This window comes from Cervus canadensis, chromosome 7 (assembly GCF_019320065.1).
Source record: "Cervus canadensis isolate Bull #8, Minnesota chromosome 7, ASM1932006v1, whole genome shotgun sequence".
NCBI classification, from domain to species: Eukaryota; Metazoa; Chordata; class Mammalia; order Artiodactyla; family Cervidae; genus Cervus; species Cervus canadensis.
Window position 1 is genome coordinate 47580029 of NC_057392.1, and position 20175 is coordinate 47600203.

Consider the following 20175-nt stretch of genomic DNA (forward strand, 5'->3'; position numbering starts at 1 on the left):
GTATCTGGACTCACTACATTCCTAGTTTCCTTTCCCCCTTCCTCCCCACGGTGAACAGTTTCTCTGCTCCTCTCTGGGGAAAAGTTCATAAAGACACAGCCCTTTCAGTAGTTGAGAGAGAGCTGTCCTTGCTTTGTTATCCCTGCTTATTAAATAAAGGGTGGTGGGGGTGTGGAGGTGGGGAGAAGACAGAAATCCCACAAGTTGATTACTATTACCGTGAAGACTAAATGTCAGCAGAAATGTTTAGGCAAATCAAAGCGATAAAAAACAGTGGTCTTACTTTGACAAAGCTGAAACTTCCCTTGGATGCTCAACAAGTATAAACAAGGCCATTTCAGCAAGCTTCACACTCAGTACCGTTCATGTTAGCCTGTGTTAGCTGTTGCCCTCATTGCGTCTTCATCCTTCCTGATCCTCTCCCCATCCTGCACTGCTCCAGCCTAGTCCTATGAATATCTGTCCCTCAGTTTGCCTTGAAGTGTGTGCCCAGTGTTCTTCTGGGCAAGACCCATCAGCTGATGCCCATAAGACCAGACTCTTTTCCCCCACCAATAAAAACTCTTTCCTGCCATCCTGCTGTTTCCCAAGGTGGCAATTAGCTAATGAGACACACGAATCTATCTGTGGCTGGTATCTATAAGGCTTCTCTTGAGTTAATGTGTCACCCCTTGTGTCAGCCAGTGTTCTTCATTTCCTGCAACTAAGGATGGCTCTGTGTGATTTAAGCCGCATGAGGATTTAGCAAAAGGATCCTGGGAAGCTTTAGACTCTGGGAAGGCTGAAGAACAGAATTTAAAATGGGCAGGAACAGGGGATGCTACATAGCAGTGAGGACCACAGCCCAAATCATGCCGTAAACTAGTTGTGAGGACACGAGTGCAGGCTCTCCCTACCTCTGGACACCAGAGTTTGTGCTGCTGCCACTGACAGCTCGGGACAGGGCCACGGACACAAGGCTCACCGCCACCGCTGCCCCCTACTGCCGAAACAAGTGCTATCGCATGCTCTGCTATCCCGGGTCGCTAGTTCCAGACACATAGTCTGGAGCGACTGGATTTGCTTGGTTGACCCTAGCTCCCGTGCACCTGCCCTGGCAATAGAAGATGGGCTCTGCTTCCTATAAACAATCATAAGGGGTGAAATTCTCAGAACAGGAAGGGAAGTTAGATCTTGAGAAGACCAAAGAGAAAGACAGATGTGTTCCACACCCTTTTAAGCAGGGTGTGCATTTTAGCAGAGGACTTCTTGAAGCAAATTCTTTGCATAAAGAGATGACTCTAATGATGAAAACTTCAGGCAGACCCTCATGCCAGCAAGGGAGATAGTTTGGGATCAAGCAGGCCTTTTGAAGTCCCTCCAGTCACACCATGCTGCTCACCACCCTCTCTACCTGTTCTCAGGGGCCAGCCTTGTGGAATAGCAAACTGAGAAGGCATTAGCGCAGAGCCCTACCCCTGCCTGTGGCAGGAACTTCAGAAGGCTGTAAACTTTTCTTAGTCTGTTAGTCCATCACTAGGGTCCAAAGGCTATTTTCCAAATTTCTTTTCTTTCCTTGTGTTAAGAAGAATGGTAAGGGAGGGTAGGGGTGGGAGGGAAACTCAAGAGGAAGGATACATACTTGTAGCTGATTCACTTTGTTGTACATCAGAAACACATTTCAAAGCAATTATACACCAATAATAAAAAAATAAGAGTGGTAAGAGCAGGGGGATTTCTGCCTCCAGTCCTGAGCTGTTTCTCCAGCTAATTCTGTACCTTTGTCCTGCTTTGCCCACCCTTGGCCCCACCTGCAGGAGAAGAGTACACTCTGATATCCTCTCTCTGGATGCCAGAGGTGGGACCCACAGAGCCTGTCCCCAGTGTTACATGGGGAGACCAGCATGATGTCTGCCTAAAGCCTCCCATATAGCCAGACGGAGCACCCAGTGATGTTTCCTCAGTGGGTGGAGATGGGAGTCCACCCCCAGATGCCACAAGCTGGAATATTCAGACAAGAGAGTATTCAGAATCAAATAATGTCAGAATTTGGACTGTTAATATAAGTAACAGTAATTCAGATTTTGAAAATCCAGTCACAAAACAAATTTAAGATTTTTCTAGAAGCCCAAAACAAGTTGTTTGGGGGTCCACTGATTTTGTTCAGGGACCCCAGTTGAAATAAATTGGATAAACTCTAATCCTTGGTTCATACCACTGATCATCTTTGGTCACTCTTGATACATGTATGGCCCACTTTTATCTCTGTAATATGCCCTATTTCTTCCATTGCTCCCTCCAGAATCATCCTCCACACTTCTCTATCCTGCCTCAGGGAGCAGACCTCAGTGGGCTCCCTTGTCCTCTGCGAGGGCGTATCTGATTGTCTTTGGCTGAGAAGGAGCCTTGGTAGATCAGAGAGAAAGAGGCAAGAGATGTCAGAGTGTTCTTTCTCCTGACTCCTTCCTCAGGATTTGTCTCAAGTTGGCTGTACTCGCGACCAGAGGTTGTAAATTACCACCTCTCAAGGTGGTCCTTTCCACACAGACCTCTGCCTTGGGGTTCTCAGAGCCAATCACATCATGGGTTCCTCCTTTCTGGGCCTAGGACCAGGGGACAGCTCTGGCATTACCAGCCCTGTGTAATTGCATTATCTCTTGTGGTTTGCCTTTCCCTTCCCACCCTTTTGTAAACAGTCCCTTTATAAATCCTTCTAGAGTTATACTTGTTTGAATGCAATTACTGCATTCACCCATCTGGTTCCTTCTGGGACCCTGAGTGCACTGGTATTCAGTAATACTGGGCCCAAGAAATTCTGGTACTTGGGTGTATCAGAGAACCACAGACAGCTAAGAATGCAGTCAGAAGTATAAAGGCAAATCCTCCAGAGATGATTGTACCTCTAATTCATTATGAGTAGACATCGGAAGAGGCTGGACATGAGTCAGATGCCACATCTCATCATATTACAAGTAGTACATTCAAACGTGGGATTCCCAGGTGGTTCAGTGGTAAAGAATCTGCCTGCCAATGCAGGAGATGTAGGAGATGTGAGTTCAGTCCCTGGATTGGGAAGATCCCCTGGAAGAAGAAATGGCAACCTACTCCAGTATTCTTGCTGGGAAATCCCATGGACAGAGGAGCCTGGTGGGCTATAGTCCATAGGGTTGCAAAAAGTAGGACACGACTGAGCATGCATATTCAAATGTAGCCCAAATTGGGAGAAGACTCCTGCCTTGGAGACCTTCTCTAAAACAGTGTGGAGGATATGATGGCATGGGGCCAAAGGAAACAGACAATAGGTGGGGGGAAGTATTATAAGGAAAAGAAAAAAATACTCTTCACTAACCAGCCTTGTCTTCTACTCCATCTCATCAACAATTACCAAGCCTTTATTTTGTTCTAAGTGCTTTATATGGAATATTTCATTTAATTTGGGAAAACCCTAGGCTGTGGGAAGTTCAGAGACACTTTGGACTTCTCTGGTAGCTCAACTGGTAAAGAATCCGCCTTCAGTGCAGGAGACCTGGGTTCGATCCCTGGTTTAGAAAGATCCCCTGGAGGAGGGCATGGTAACCCGCTCCAGTATTCTTGCCTGGAGAATCCCATGGACAGAGAAGCCTGGCAGGCTACAGTCCACAGGATTGCAAAGAGTTGGGCATGACTGAGCGACTAAACACAGCACAGCACAGAGACATTTAATAGCAATCAGTAGGCAGCTAGTGGTTACTGAATAGCACGTTTGCTGATAAAATGGCAAATGTGGAAAGATTCATTCGGTACAGAGGTGAGAAAGTCCGGAGTAGTTGAAGGTCACCTATCCTTCTGAGGCTGTTCTGAAGGCAGCAGCATGGTTTGGTGACAGCTTGGAGGTAATTTACAACAAAGGAATCTCTTTCAATTCCTTTCTCTTTCACTCATGCAGCATCTTCCCTCTCAACAATCAAGACAAAAGGCAGATGCAAAAGGATTCTGGTTTTCGCCATGATTTTCAAGATTCATGGTGGCTGAGGGGACTGACCAGGGAAACTACCTGGTCCAGGGCAGAGACTGTTTCTGGGATAACCAAGTTTTTCAAATGCAGAGTCCAACATCTATAGATGCATTTTCTCTGAGAAGAAAGATTAGGTGAAACATCAGTGGACATGGTACTCACTTAGATACTTAGGAATTCTTAAGACACTGACCCATTCACTCGGGACATCTGAGAGCTCAGGCAATTCTTGGTCTTCGTGTTAGCTACCAGGAGTGGGCCAGCTAAATCCCAGTAAAGACTGCAATGCACAGACTCCACATTCCAGGTGAAGTCTCTGATCAAATTATACTTCTTCAGTTCAGTTCAGTTCAGTCCAGTCGCTCAATTATACTTCTTAGTGCTCCTTAAAAACTGTCTTCAGGGACTGCTCCCAAGATCTGCTTGTGTCTTTCACTCATATCCTAGCCATGGCTATTGTTTCAATTGTTCCATCATCATGTGAGTGCAATGAGCATTCTCAGCATCTTTTCGGGTCTTCTTGGTCCTGTGGTCATTCCTCGGGCACTCAGTCTCACACTCTCCCTAACTTCAGAACCCTTCATATGGAAAATATGGAAACTAGACTCCAAACTTCAGTGATATGTAACACATCACTGGACACACTAAGTTTGTAACTAAAAATCCACCCCCCAGCTTCTTATTTCATGGATGTTGGCTTATAAAGGGCAACACAACAAACGACTTTTCATGTAAGAACCTGCATAGCAATACTGATACCAGTTGAGTCAGTGCGGCAATGATTCATGCTTAATAAGTTTAGACAACAGTATCACACATGTTTCTGAAACCGAGAGAAGAAGTTTCAAAATCTTTGGAGAAGTGGCATTAGCAGAAGCCAGTTTGAAGATTGTCTTTGCCGCAGAGCTCCAAAAAAAACACTACCGGAAAGGTGAGCATAGGGAAGGTACACGGCCAAACCAAATTTTCATGGGGATAAAATTGGCTTGAACACTGGAGTGGCCTCCATAGTGCAGCCCTGATGGAGCCTGTGAGGCTCCGAGGGGAAGTGGAGCCACATGAGGCGGGGAAAGGAGAGTGAGGGGGAGGGTCATGCTTTCTGGAGGGTGGGTGTGTTTCTTTCTTTTCCGGCTACTGTTATCAATGTGGTGAGCACATCCCTTCAGTTGAATGCCCTGGGAGGAAGCCCAGTGCTTCCTGTTGTCTTACCAGTGCGGCAAAATGCAAGTAAGAAATAAAGAAAAAGGGGAAAGGGGGGCAGGGGAGTGGGGAGCTCCTCTGGGTCGGTCAGGAATGCCAGCCTCTGGGAGGGAACACAAGTCACTTTTTCCTTGAGATGTTGCAGTCAGGTCACATCCTCAGCTGCTTCTCAAGTCATTCCGGATCCAGGAAATAATCTCTCCCCAGAAAAAGGACATCTTTGAGAAAAACAGAATAGACGACAAAGGAAATCTTAAAAGGAAGAATAAGGAAATCTGTACAGAGGGATACTGCCAAAGTAACATACTTCAGTTCAGTTCAGTTCAGTCGATCAGTTGTGTCCAACTCTTTGTGACCCCATGAACCGAAGTACGCCAGACCTCTCTGTCCATCACCAACTCCTGCAGCCCACCCAAACTCATGTCCATTGAGTCGGTGATGCCATCCAACCATCTCATCCTCTGTCCTCCCCTTCTCCTCCTGCCCTCACTCTTCCTCAGCATCAGGGTCTTTTCAAATGAGTCAGCTCTCCCCATCAGGTGGCCAAACTATTGGAGTTTCAGCTTCAACATCAGTCCTTCCAATGAACACCCAGGGCTGATCTCCTTTAGGATGGACTGGTTGGATCTCCTTGCAGTTCAAGGGACTCTCAAGAGTCTTCTCCAACACCATAATTCAAAAGCATCAATTCTTCAGCGCTCAGCTTTCTTTATAGTCCAACTCTCACATCTATACATGACTACTGGAAAAACCATAACCTTGACTAGATGGACCTTTGTTGACAAAGTAATGTCTCTGCTTTTTAATATGCTGTCTAGGTTGGTCATAACTTTCTTTCCAAGGAGTAAACATTTTTTAATTTCATGGCTGCAATCACCATCTGCAGTGATTTTGGAGCCCAAAAATAGAGCATGAGTAATGTACTTACCCTTGCCTAATGCCCTTAAAATCCTTCTATTCGTGAGGCTCTCCTCCAAAGTTTTACAAGGTTGGAAAGAATCATTTAAATATCAATTCTGATTTATTTTGCTACTATGAGGTCTTAACTGTCTATGAAATACTAGATGAGATTTAGCTGAATAACGTCCTGGTCGCTGGGGTGAAACACACAGGTGGTGCCAACAGGCTGCCATATATTTACATATTTATCTATTTATAGGACCATAATCAATGTAAATATTTATTTATATCACCACATAACTTACCACTTAATAAAACAGCCTACCCTTGCCTTACTTTTCAGTGGCCAACTTTTGTCTTCTGTTCTTCAAAAGGCCAATTTTATCCCCTTTTAAATTTGGTTTGGCATGTACCTTCCCCATGCCTTCTTCTTAGATGATATTTTCAGGAGATCTGTGGAAAACACTTGTCAAACTACAATCTGTCACCTCTCCTAAGATTTTGAGAATCTGCAAGAAACTTCTCTCAAACTTTTCAAGCCAACCCTAACTTTCTTGAACTAGATTTCTTTAACAATATTATCTTCCTCTGTTGCTGTGTTTCACATCAGAGTACATCCTTCCTTCAAAAGAGAGATAACAACAACAAAAACTCCACTTTGATCGTAACAGTCGATTAGAAAGGGAAACTCCCTCCAGTTTTCTAACTTTTCCAACAGGCTATGCTTTCTCCCCTTGAAAGAAAAGTAAGTTTAGCATCCCCAACTCCATTTCCTATAGTTCTCTTAACAGGCAAATATGGACTACCTGGTAGGTGGAGACAAAGTCAAGAGGCACAGACATCTTTGTTGCAAGCATCATCCTAGGTTCTTTCTTCCTTTCTTTTTTGCTACATCCAGCTGTGTTTCTAAAGATATTGTTTTCTTACTTCATTTTTCTTTACCAGAAGTTCGAATGGCTTTTAAATTATGTTCTTCACCAATTTTTATGGAAGACTATCAAATATTCTTGGGATATATATCAGAAAAAACTTTACACATGTATTAAATGACAAACTAGTGCAGTAAGTTTGCAGAAGGCGATGTGCCCAGCTCTGTCAGCTGCCTCCACTGGGAGTGGGGAGCATTGTGACAGGTTGAATTAAGCTTTCTTTTCTTTTTCAGTTTTGAAATAAAAACTGTCATTAATTGCAAAAATGGTTACAAATTCTACTAAAGCATTCATCAGAACAAATACAAGTGTTCATTATGAATAGGAAGATGGCACAAATTTCAAAAGGGAATTTGTAGTTTAAGTGATCATGATGTACAAGAGATTGAATATAATGTGGTTTGGATAAAAATGAAGATATAATGCAGCATATGAAGCATGACAAATTATTGAGCAAAATCAATTTATTTATTAAAATTTTTAAAATTTTATATTGGAGTATAGTTGATTTACAATATTGTGTTAGTTTCAGGTGTGCACCAAAGTGATTCAGTTATATGTATACATATATCTATTCTTTTTTAGATTCTTTTCCCATATAGGTTATTACAGAATATTGAGTAGAGTTCCTTGTGCTGTACAGTAGACCCTTGTTGATTATCTACTACATGTAGTAGTATGCATATGTTAATCCCAACCTCCTCGTTTATCCCTCCCCCTCTACTTTTCCCTTCGGTAACCATAAATTTGTTTTCTAAGTCTGTGAGTCTGTTTCTGTTTTGTAAATTAAATTCATTTGTATAATTTTTTAGATCCATATGATATAAGTGATATTATATGATATTTGTCTTTGTATGACTTATTTCACTCAGTTTGATCATCTCCACACATGAGGTTGCAAATGGCATTATTTCACTCTTTTTATGTGAGTAATATTCCATTGCATATATATACCACATCTTCATTCATCTCTCGATGAACATTTAGGTTGTTTCCATGTCTTAGCTATTGTAGACAGTGCCTCACTGAACATTGGGATGAATGTATCTTTTTGAATTATAGGTTTGTCCAGGTATTTTCCCAGGAGAGGGATAGCTGGATCATATGGTAATTCTAGTTTTAGTTTTTTAAGGAACCTCCATACTGTTTTCCATAGAGGCTGTACCAATTTACATTCCCACCAGCAGTATAGGTCAGTTCCCTATACTCCACGCTCTCTCCAGCATTAATTATTTGTAAACTTTCTGATGATGGCCATTCTGACCAGTGAGAGGTAACACCTTATTGTAGTTTTGAAAATCATCTGTGTAATGAATCTAGAGAAACTAATTACCCAAGATAAGGCAAAGAGACATAAGTCTTTACCTGAGTTCCAGTTTCACATGAGCTTTAATGCCATTTGAATAGGTATGTGGGGATAAATGAATAAAGAAACTACACATAGGAAAAAAAGAGAGTCCAAAAATGGAAAAAGAATGAGATATCACAATTTTGTAAATATTAAAGGAATTTGAAAAAAAAAGCTTAGTATGACATCAAAAATTCAAAATGTACAAAAGTATAAGAAAGTTAAGTGGAAATATTGTCAATAGAGCAAATTAATTACAGAAAAAAAGATTAAAAGAGGAAGAATGAAATATTTGAATTTGTAAAAATAATTGCATTCTGTGATGGAAGAACTGTTTGCATAAAGAATGTATTTACAAAGAAGAAACTGGGGGACTTCTCTGGTGGTCCAGCAGTTAGACACTGTGCTAGGCTTCCCTGATGGCTTAGTGGTAAAGAATCCACCTCTCAGTGCAAGAAATATGGGTTGGATCCCTGATGCGAGAAGATCCCACATGCCTCGGAGCAACATAAGCAACAGAAGCCTGTGGGCCACAACTATTGAGCCTGGGAGCCACAAATACTGAGTACACATACCCTAGAGCCCATGCTCTGCAACAAGAGAAGCCACAGTAATGAGAAGCCCTCACTGCAACTAGAGAGTAGCCCCCACTCGTCCCAACTAGAAAGAAGCCTGAGCAGCGACAAGAATCCAGCATAGCCCCAAATAATTAAAAAAAAAAAAAAGAGAGAGACACCGTGCTTCCAATATGAATTCAATCCCTGGTTAAGAAACTGGGGTCCCACATGTCCTGCAGCCAAAAAATAAATAAATAAATAAATAAAAATAAATAAATGAACTGGGTCAACATGTTTCAAAAAATACTATTCAAAAAAAATTGGCCCTTACGAAGTCAGTCCCTGCAATATAATCCTGTGTTGTGAAGAGAATGAAAATCTATTAAAAAATGTGCTTTATTTACTTTTGGCTACAGGTAATTTTCCTGAGGCTTTCAAGTTGGAGAGGGGTTTCCACAACTATTGAATTTTCTCTCGGTATTTTAGCTCTCCCTCTTTCCAGAGGCGGAACATCTTTCCTTGAACTCTTTTAGTTTATTTAGACCATTGGTGAAAACTTTTGGAACAGTTGTAGTTTTTTTTTTTTTTTTCTTTTCGATAGCTGTTAACTTGAGTACTCTCCCCCTTTTGGCATTTAAGATCTCGTAAATAGGTACAATTTGCTTCTCAGGCTTCAAAGGAAGACTATGACTGATACTTCTTTAATTATGTGAGAAGCTCAGCCTCTGGTGGCTGGCATTGAATTCTGGTTGTCTGAATTTATCACCTCTTCCCTTCCTGATTTATTTAATCTTTTTCTCTCCAGTTTGCACCTACTCATCCTTCTTCTCCATTTCTTTCATTTTCAGGTGCTTTTCTTGGATGTATTTTTGTGAGTTCATAACCAAATTTTACTTCCTTTGGGGGGCTTAGTTTTCCAACGTGGATTCTTTGCCTCACAAATGGAATTCTCTGTGCCCTTGCAAAATGTTGAACTTACTGTGTTTTTTTGTATTTTGTTCATAGTTCTAATCACTGAATCATTTAAGAAGTTATGATCCTGTTGCATGGTAACCAAGATGGTGCATGGCTTGTTTATTAAGACTTAACTGCTGTCTGAACTTTCATGTCCGTGAGGTTTGTTCATTTTCAGAGGACAATTTAAGTTTGAGTTGCTAGCAGAAACTAGTAGGTTCTCATATGACTTGGTTTCAATATTAAAGTCGAGATTCTGCTTAATTTCTGGTGCCAGATGGCAGTGCTCAGCACCTTCTTTGAGGTAACTGAGGAGAGCTTCCTTTGGAGGCTTGTATCAAATGAGGGAGTGTCGGTTGACTGGTCCTCATCCTTTGAGTCCTCATTGGCTAACAATTTCTATCTTTCATGGGCCATCTGCTTTTTCCCAATCCCAAGATGCTCTTTTCTGCATAGATTAAAAAAAAAACAAAACTACCATTTGATGATAAATCTTTCCACTGTCAGTTCCTGAGCTTTGTTAGGTAGGAAGGTAGGACAGTCTTAGGTCTGGTTATAAAATGTACTCTGAGGTTGCCCAAGGTAGAACAGCAGCATTGGAGTAACAGAGAGCCTTAAACCAGGAGATTATACTTGATTTCTAATTGGATGCTCACCCTTAAGGCACACATTTCCCTCTTGGATTTCACCTTCCCCACCAACAAACTAAGGAGGCTGAACTAGATAATTTCTTCAGTGACTTGCAAATCTAGCATTTCATGATTCTCAGGAGCTTTCTGTTCATCATTCTGGGTGAAGTAGGCAGGTATTATAAATATTTATAAATGAAATATTAATTGATAAAATTCTAAAGAATAGGGGAGGGGTCAGCCTTGTTAAGAAACAGAGCAACATGGAGGTACCTGGTTTGCTGATAGCCCAAAGATGATAATGAATCACCCTGAACCTGTTGTGTATAACTGTGAGCTTCCAGATTTGTGAGAACACATACATGGATCTTTTTGTCTGTTGTCTGCAAAGGTTTTAGCCAGCTCATATCCATTCTTGAGCCAGTAACCCTCTGAGACTGGTGTATTTCAGATCTACCATTTTCATCAGAGTCCCAGGATGCACCTAAGGGATAGAAGTCAGGAACCTCCCTCTTAATGCCCCTAAAATGGGCTGGAATTCCCCTCTGCCACAAACCGACCGACAGTTACAGAAGGACAGGGCAAGGGGAAGGTTAGAAGTTACTGAGCATGACAGGGAGTGCTTTGCTGGTGAACTGCCCACGGGTTTCTTGGTATCAGTCAACTAGAGCTTAAAAAAAACCAGCTGCATCATCCCAACCCTACATCCTCAAATCTGATGTCCTAATCAGTGAATTACAGCTCAGAGTCTTCCCTATGATTTCAACATTGTAGACCTTTCAGTTTGTTAACTTTTAAGAACATTTACTCAGTTGCTTGGAGCTTATTTCAAGCCCAAATGCACAGAAACACCTTACTTTTTGTTCCATGTCCTCCAATGTTCTATGATGAGAGAACAAGCCCACAGCCCTAAGACATTCATTCATTCAGCAAATATTTACTGAACCCCTTCCATGTACCAGGCACTACTTGTCCCTGTAAAGTGTCAGTTGTGTCTGATTCTTTGCGACCCCATGGACTGTAGCCCGCCAGGCTTCTCTGTCCATGGAATTCTCCGCGCAAGAATACTGGAGAGGGTAGCCATTCCCTTCTCCAAGGAAATCTACCTGACCCAGGGATCAAACCTAGGACTCCAGACAGATGCTTTACCATCTGAGCTACCAGGGAAGTCACCGGGAATACAGATAAAGCTGTTTTTCTTCTCCTTGGTTTCTCTTGCAATTACTCTTCTTCTTTTCCATTTCCCAGACTCTCCACTGTTTCTGACTCGCCTCAGTATACTGGAAAGCTGAGTACTGAACTACTCTGATTAAAATAGGGCTGAGGTACTCCGCGCTCTTCGGGGCATTTATGAGAGAGTGTGGCACATGTGTAATAGAAGCTCTTTTCTGTGTCTTCAGCTTTCTTAATTTAATGTGCTCCCGGGAGAGCAGTTTCTGTTCCTGTGTCAACCATGCATTTGTCACATGGTACAAATCTACACAGTGGCCCTTCCTATTCGTCATCTCAAAGCTGGGTGACACAGAACATCAATCCATCACAGATCCAGTAATCCAAAAGACACTTCAGAGGACTTCCCTGGCGGTCCTGTGCCTCAGACTCCACACTCACAATACAGGAGGCCCAGGTTCGATCCTTGGTCAGGGAACTAGATCCCACATGCCGCAAAAGAGTTCTCATGCCACAACAAAGATCAAAGATCCCACGTGCCACAACTAAGACCCAGTGAAGCCAAATTAATTAATTAACATAAAACCCACTTCAATTCAGGCTTTGAGCCTCAGAATCTCAGAGAAACTAGAGATCAAGTTAAGCAATATTGGCTTGAGCTCTAGGGCCAGTCAGCTGCTGTTTACTTTCAAATCCATTCTTTTTTTGTTTTTCATTTTTAAAAAACCTTTTTTATTGTATTGTGTTATAGTCGATTAACAAACAATCTTGTAATAGTTACAGGTGAACAGCAAAGGGACTCAGTCATACAAATACATGTATCCATTCTCCCCCAACCTTCCCTCCCATCCAGGCTGCCACATAACACAGAGCAGCGGCGTTCTGTGTGCTGTAAGGTAGGTCCATGTTGGTTACAGCAAGGTGTACACGTCCATCCCAAACTCCCTAACTTTCCCTTTACCCCATGACTCCCCCCAGCAACCGGAAGCTCATTCTCAAAGTCTGTGAGTCTGTTTCTGTTTTTTAAGTAAGTTCATTTGTATCATTTCTTTTTAGATCCCACTTATAAGGGGTGTCACATACTATTCCTCCTTCTCTATCTGACTTAATTCACTTAGTATGACACTCTTTAAGCCCATCCATCTTGCTGCAAATGGCATTATTTCATTCTTTTTATCATTCTCTGTTTTGTTCTGTATCTGTCCACACCAATATAAAGAAATGGTTAAATAAGTAAATAAGGGAAAAGAGACAAATGCAGAAGTCCAAATAATGCCTGTAGACGCTCCCCACTCTGGGAGGTGAGGCTTAGCCTCCTCCCATTACCCTTGCTTTTGGGCACAGGCTGGACTTAGTGACTAGCTTCCAAGGAGTTGAGTATGAGGGGGAAAGAGCAGTTTTACAATGCAGAGACCCTGCAGATATTACTTTAACCAGGCAATCAAAGTTAACATCACCAGAGATGTCATGTGAATATTATGCACTCCTGATATGATGTGATGAGATGGGTACATTGCCTCGTGGTATTCGTTTCAAGAACCCATCATCTCAGTCTAATCATAAGAAAACAAACAAACAAACAAACCAAACTTGAGGGACTTTCTACAAAATACTTGACCAGTACTCCTCAAAACTGTCAAGGTCATGAAAAACAAGGAAAGACTAAGAAACTAATAACTAAACGCAATATAGTATCCTAGGACAGATACTGAAACAAAGGTCATTAATTAATGAAAGAAATCTGGTAAGAAGTGAATCTGAAGTTTGATAGTGACATATCAATGTTGGTTTCTTAGTTTTAACAAGGGGAAACGACTTGGATGTGAAAGGGTGTGAGTACTTTCTGTCTCCAAGGAAAACGAGTCCACCAGAGGACATGTGCAAGAACATTTCTAGCAGTTTTATTCACAATAGCTGAACACTAGCAACAACTTCAGAGGGCTGGATTACCAAAGTGTGATACGTTCATAAATACCATACAAAAATATGAGTCAATTGCTATTACATGCCACAGTGGACTAATTTCACTGCCCTTTGTTGAGCAAAGAAACTGCATGCTAAAGAGTACATACTGTTTGATTCAATTATATTTGAAACAAGATAAAAACACTCTATGGCAGCAGAAGTCAGAGTGGTTGTAACTTCTGGGGATTGGGTATTGTCAAGGAAGGCACATAAGAGAAGGAGCCTTCTGGGGTACCAGAGATGTACCATACTGCCTTCTTGGTGGTGTTACCTGGATGCATACATATGTAAATGTCCATTGAACTGTATATTTAAAAAAGTTTTTTTTGGCCATGCCATGTAGTTCCCTGACCAGGGATCAAACCTGTGCCCCCTGTGTTGGGAGTACAGTCTTAGCTGCTGGACCACCAGGGAATTCCCCACTGTACATTTTAAATTGATGCACTTTGCTACTTTTCCACAAAATAATAGAACAACAACAGTAGCCAATCCAGACAACAATAACAATGTAGACGACAGTTAACGAAACTGTGGGGCAAAGCAGTGAGTGTGGAGACACATGTTGAGGGGGTGGTGTCCTAATTTCTGAGTTGACTCTTCAGGACTTCCTTAGAATCCACAGACATCACCTTACCAAGAAAGAAAAGTGTAAAAATAGTCACCCTGTAAGGACTAAATACATTTATTTTCTTTTTAATTCTACCTTTTATAATATTTTATATAATACAAAAAACTATTGCTTCAAACATTGATAGAAACATTTTTTCAAAAAGTGAATTGCCAGTGTTACAACCTAGTTTAGGAAAAACTTGCCAAGGGGCTTATTAATTAACACACATGCTACTGCCTGTGAGAAACTTTTAAAACAAACAAATAAACAAACAAAAAATGGAGCTGTAGGAAACAGTCCTATGAATAATAGAAAGGAAGGAAAGATCTTTCCTCCAGTGAGTGGGGAACATGTAGAGAAGCAATGTACTTTTCCCTCATGCAAGAAGGAAAGAGATGCAGATATATTTGCTGAGGGGTTTTCCTCCAAAGCACGGTGTAAGCAAAACATAGTTAACCAACCTAAGGCAATCAGGCTGTTTATAATTATGAGGGTCTGTTTGGTAGAAAACAGATGAGGTCCGTAGTTCTCCTGAGACCATTGCCACAACCATGAAAGCAAGTCTCAGCCCAAACTTGGCCACGCACACATAATGGTTATTATCAGGAAGGCTTAGAAACCCATCTTTAAGCTTTTTCTGTGCACTTCATGATCCCCCAGGTCACTGTCCTTTAAGAACTCCATTTCACTTGAAACAAATGAAATGAGTCTCCTATGAGTGTTCAACTGCCAACTCGTCAAACTCAAAGGGTCAAGACTCTTCTGAGTCAGTGGGTAGATTACAGAACCATTTAAGAGACAAGCCCAGAACTCCATTCTATAGGGTTTGGGCCACCTGCCTATGACCCTGAGAGTGCAACAGCAAGGATGCTCTTCAATGTTTTCAGAGAATCCACACCTCTTGGGTGACTACTTGTGTCACTAGGCAAACATGTGTAACATCCATTATGCTAGTTAACGAAGCCTCTGGTGTGAACTGGACCATGGGAAGTATTTCATAAGAGGCTTTGCCCAGCGCCCCTGGAGAGAACATTCCTGATTTGGACATCTGGCCATCCCAGGCTTGTAAATCCAGTATACTTAACACATGTTTATATTACTGTGGTTCTGCTGAAGCCTTTAAAGTAAATGATAGACAACAGAACAGAAGCTGTCACGAAAGTGATTTCTTAATTGAGGAACGTAAATGTCAAAGTTGGCAAAAGGGAACAAAGCTCTCTATTTGCCATTAGACCCAGGGATGAAAGGATTGTGAATGACAAAAATTAGGAATAAGTGAGAGAAAAATAGGAAGAAAAGAAGCAGTTACAATAAGTAACATTGTTTAAACTCTTCTTAATTTATTGCCTTTAATAAAAAGGGGTTGTAAACCTGTGGGGGGAAATGTGGATATCGAAGCCACAAACTCAGGTGAGCAGTGACTTCTTAGAGCCTACAGGATGGATTACCAAAATCAATGTTCAAATCCTACTTCTGCCACGCATGTAATGCTAAGTTGCCTACCTTTTACTTCTCTGTGCCTTCGTTTAACACTAATTCTTTCCCAAGGAAATTCTGTGCAAGGAAACCTAAGCCAGCAGATTCAAACATCTGACGTTAGCACACTCCTGCCCCCTGGTGGCGATCTTTAGAACTCTGTGGGATGTGGTAAGGACAAAAATTAAATGTGGAAACTAAAACAAAAATCATGAGATGTCATCCTGGTAATATATGGAAGCTTTTTAATTGCTAATTTTCTCGCCTCCTCAGTGCCTTTCCCCTCTTTATATTGCGATTAGTACAAACACACACTGCAGGAAGTTTCAGAAGTCATCCAATTACCCTGGAGAGACCGTAGTATATTTATATTTATTTGTACTTTTCCTTCTCCTCCAGATCACAAGGATTTGGGGGCATATCCATAATGTCTTGTGTTTTCAGAATGGCCTTTTTAGGAGATGTGACCACAGAGTCAGAGCTGTGGGAGATATACAAAATCCAGCTGGAGGTCATTTAAATATCAAAACTTCTGGTACTAGCAGGTAGAGAAGATATGAAAATAATTGAAGATTGAATGAAGCACTAAATAGATTAACTGGATTTAATTAAGAAGTGAAGTAATTGATTTATGGAGCTTTACCCATCTTAATTATAAAAGGGAAAGAAGCTCAAATAATTAGTAGGACTTGTAATTGGAACCCAAAGGAATAGGATTATTACTCCTACTCCATTGAAAAAACAAATTTCTTTTTTAAAAAATATCTTGCATTTTCCAACTTTTCACGACTGTTAGCAATATGAATTGGGAATTGGAGTGGGAGAGGGAAGAAAAGAAGGAAGTGAAAAGCATTGGAGGAAGATCCTAGAAATGGGGGTGCAGTGGGAGCAAAGTCCTGGCAGATCGATGCCAGAGTCAACTCATCCTGCTCCTCAGCTGACTTGGGCTAGTCCCTGGGCTTTCCTCCAGCTTGTGACTGGGCACACTCACATTGTCTCTTGGTTGACCAGGGTTCCTGCTCTGTCTTCCCACCTGGACACCCCTCAGTGGATCCTGGCCGGCACCAGTTGCTACCCTTAATATCTAGATCTTTCGTTTGCTACACTTGTTCACTGATGCTGGCTCCAGCCTGTCTCTGAGTAAGGTTGTGATATAGCTGAGGCATCAATATTTGGATGTGATTCAAGAGTCCTGGAAGGAGAATTGTGAGTTTTGGGTTCCAGCTCCAAATTGGTAAGTAACCAAGCCACAGTCTTCTAGAGACTTGATTTCCTTATCTGTAAAATAAGTATGTCTATCTTCCCTAGCTCTACAAAGATTCGAATGTGTAAAATACATGTGCAAGTGCTTATAAAAGGTAAGACCTGTGCCACTGTAAAGTGATGTCATTCATAGCTAGTTTATAACCTGCCACCTCCGGCTTTCCCCATAAGAACGCTATGGTGCTCTCAAGCAGTCTCCTTCCTGCATTTTTCCTTTTCCCTGTCACAAGCTACTATTTGTGTATAATTGCTATTTATACCTTGTCGTTGTTGTTGTTCAGTCACCCAGTCATGTCTGACTCTTTGCAGTCCCATGGACTGCAGCACTCCAGGCCTCCCTGTCCTTCACCATCGCCCGGAGTTTGCCCAAGTTCATGTTCATTGCATCGGTGATGCCGTCCAGCCATCCCATCCTCTGATGCCCTCTTCTCCTTCTGCCCTCAATCTTTCCCAGCATCAGGAACTTTTCCAATGAGTCTTCTGCATGCATCAGATTACCAAAATACTGGAGCTTCAGCTTCAGCATCAGTCCTTCTGGTGAATATTCAGTGTTGATCTCCCTTAAAAACAACTGGTTTGATCTCCTTGGTGTCCTAGGGACTTTCAGGAGTCTTCTCCAGCACCCAGTTCGAAGGCATACTGCCTTCTTTATGATCAAGCTCTCACAACAGTATGTGACCACTAGGAAGACCATAGCCTTGACTATACAGACCTTTGTCAGCAGAGTAATGTCGCTGCTTTTCAGTACATTATCTAAGTTTGTCATTGCTTTCCTGCCAAGAAGTAATTGTTTTCTGAACTCATGGCTACGGTCATCATCCACAGTGCTTTTGGAGCCTAAGAAGAGGAAATCTGTCACTACTTCCACCTTTGATCCTTCTATTTGCCTTGCAGTAATGGGCTGGATGCCATGATCTTACTTTTTTAAATATTTAGCCTTAAGCCTCTCCTTTCACTTTCCTCCTTCACCCTCATCAAGAGGCTCTTTAGTTCCTCTTCACTTTCTGCCATTAGAGTGGTACCATCCGTATATCTGGGGTTGTTGTTTTTTGTCCCTCCTGTCTTGATTCTGGCTTGTAACTCATCCAGCCCGGCATTTCTCATGATGTGCTCAGCGTATAAGTTAAACAAACAGGGCGACAGCAGATAGCCCCGTCGTACTCCTTTCCCAATCTTGAACCAATCAGTCATTCCATACAGAGTTCTGTTTCTTCTTGACTGGCATACAGGTTTCTCAGGAGGCAGGTAAGATAGGTATTCCCATTTCTTCAAGAGCTTTCCACAGTTTGTCATAATCCACACTGTGAAAGGCTTTAGTGTAATCGATAAAATGGAGATAGATGTTTTTCTGAAATTCCCTTGTTTTCTCTATAACCCAGTGAATGTTGGCAATTTGATCTCTAGTTCCTCTTCCTTTTCTAAATCCAGCTTGGACATCTGGAGGTTCTTGGTTCACATAATGCTGAAGCCTAGCATGCAAGATTTTAAGCATGACCTTACTAGCTTGGGAGATGAGTGCAATTGTCTGATGGTTTGAACATTCTTTGGTTTGAACAATTCTTGGGAATTGGGATGAAGATTGACCTTTTCCAGTTCTGTTGCCACTGCTGAGTCTTCCAGATTTGCAGACATAATGAATGTAAAACTTTGATGGCATCCTTCTTTAGGGATTTGAATAATTCTGCTGGAATTTCATTGCATTTGCTGGCTTCCTAAGGCCCACTTGACTTTACACTCCAGAATGTCTGGCTCTGCGTGACTAACCACACCATCATAGTAATCTAGTTCCTTAAGATCCTTTTTATACAGTTCTTCCGTGTTTCTTTCTATCTCTTCTCGATCTCTTCAGCATCTAGGAGGTCTCTACCATTTTTATCCTTTATTGTGTCCATCTTTGGGCAGTTTCAGTCAGTTCAGTTTCATCACTCAGTCATGTCTGATTCTTTGCGACCCCATGAACCGCAGCACACCAGGCCTCCCTGTCCATCACCAACTCTCGGAGTCCACCCAAATCCATGTTCATTGTGTCGGTGATGCCATCCAACCATCTCATCCTCTGTCGTCCCCTTCTCCTCCTGCCCTCAATCTTTCCCAGCATCAGGGTCTTTTCAAATGACTCAGCTCTCCGCATCAGGTGGCCAAAGTACTGGAGTTTCAGCTTCAACATCAGTCCCTCCAATGAACACCCAGGACCGATCTCCTCCAGGATGGACTGGTTGGATCTCCTTGCAGTTCAAGGGACTCTCAAGAGTCTTCTCCAACATCACAGTTCAAAAGCATCAATTCTTCGGCGCTCAGCTTTCTTTATAGTCCAACTCTCACATCCATACATGACTAGTGGAAAAACCATAGCCTTGACTAGATGGACCTTTGATGGCAAAGTAATGTCTCTGCTTTTTAATATGTGATCTAGGTTGGTCATAACTTTCCTTCCAAGAAGCAAGCGTCTTTTAATTTCATAGCTTAATAATTGGGCGGTTTACACCTTATTTATTATTAACTCAGAGATCTGGACAATTAAATCCAAGATAGTTATACCTTGTCCAGAGATATTTGCATGTTAAACCAAATAGGGTAGTAAAAACATTTTGTCCTTGTTTAAGAAATATTAACCAGCAGTTTGGGGTAGAGGGAGAGGCAAGGCTTTCCTTTCTGAAATCACTTAATTCATACTTGAATTATCCCATCTGAGCTGGAAATTCAGAGTGAATCTTTGGATCAGTGTTCAAAGGATAACTTTAGAGACTTAAATTCCATTTTTTTTTCCTATGTGTATGGTTTGTTTTTTAAACTGGGATCATTTTACAGTTATGGTTATCATCCAATGGCCCAACATGGTCCATTGAGAGGCAGAATAGTGAGGTGGTTTAATGCACAAATTCTGTAGCCAGGTGACCTAAGTTCAAATCCTAGCTCTCCCATGTATTGCCTGGGTGTCCTTGGGTAGGCTATTTAACTGCTCTGTGCCTCACTAACCCTATCTATAGAATAGGCTTATTGGGATGATTAAATAAGTTAATAGGTCTAAAACACTTAGAACATGGGAATTCCCTGGTGGTTAAGTGGTTGGGACTCCATATTCTCACTGCTGAGGGCCACACAGCATGGCCAAAGAATCAAAGTAAAATTTAAAATTACATGTAAAAAGTCAAACCATTCAGATATTTATTTTTAAAAGCTAAAAAAAAATCTCACTTAAGC

The 20175-nt window shown here is 41.7% G+C and overlaps 1 long non-coding RNA gene across 1 annotated transcript in view; it reads right to left on the reverse strand.

The window, feature by feature from the left end:
* Positions 1-17717, reverse strand: part of LOC122444681 — a 29145-nt gene extending 11428 nt beyond the window's left edge. Inside the window, exons 1-2 of the long non-coding RNA XR_006270335.1 lie at positions 17615-17717; positions 14231-14233 (exon numbers count right to left, since the gene is read on the reverse strand). This is a non-coding gene — a long non-coding RNA (uncharacterized LOC122444681). The remainder of the gene's footprint in view (positions 1-14230; positions 14234-17614) is intronic.
* Positions 17718-20175: the final 2458 nt, after the last annotated feature.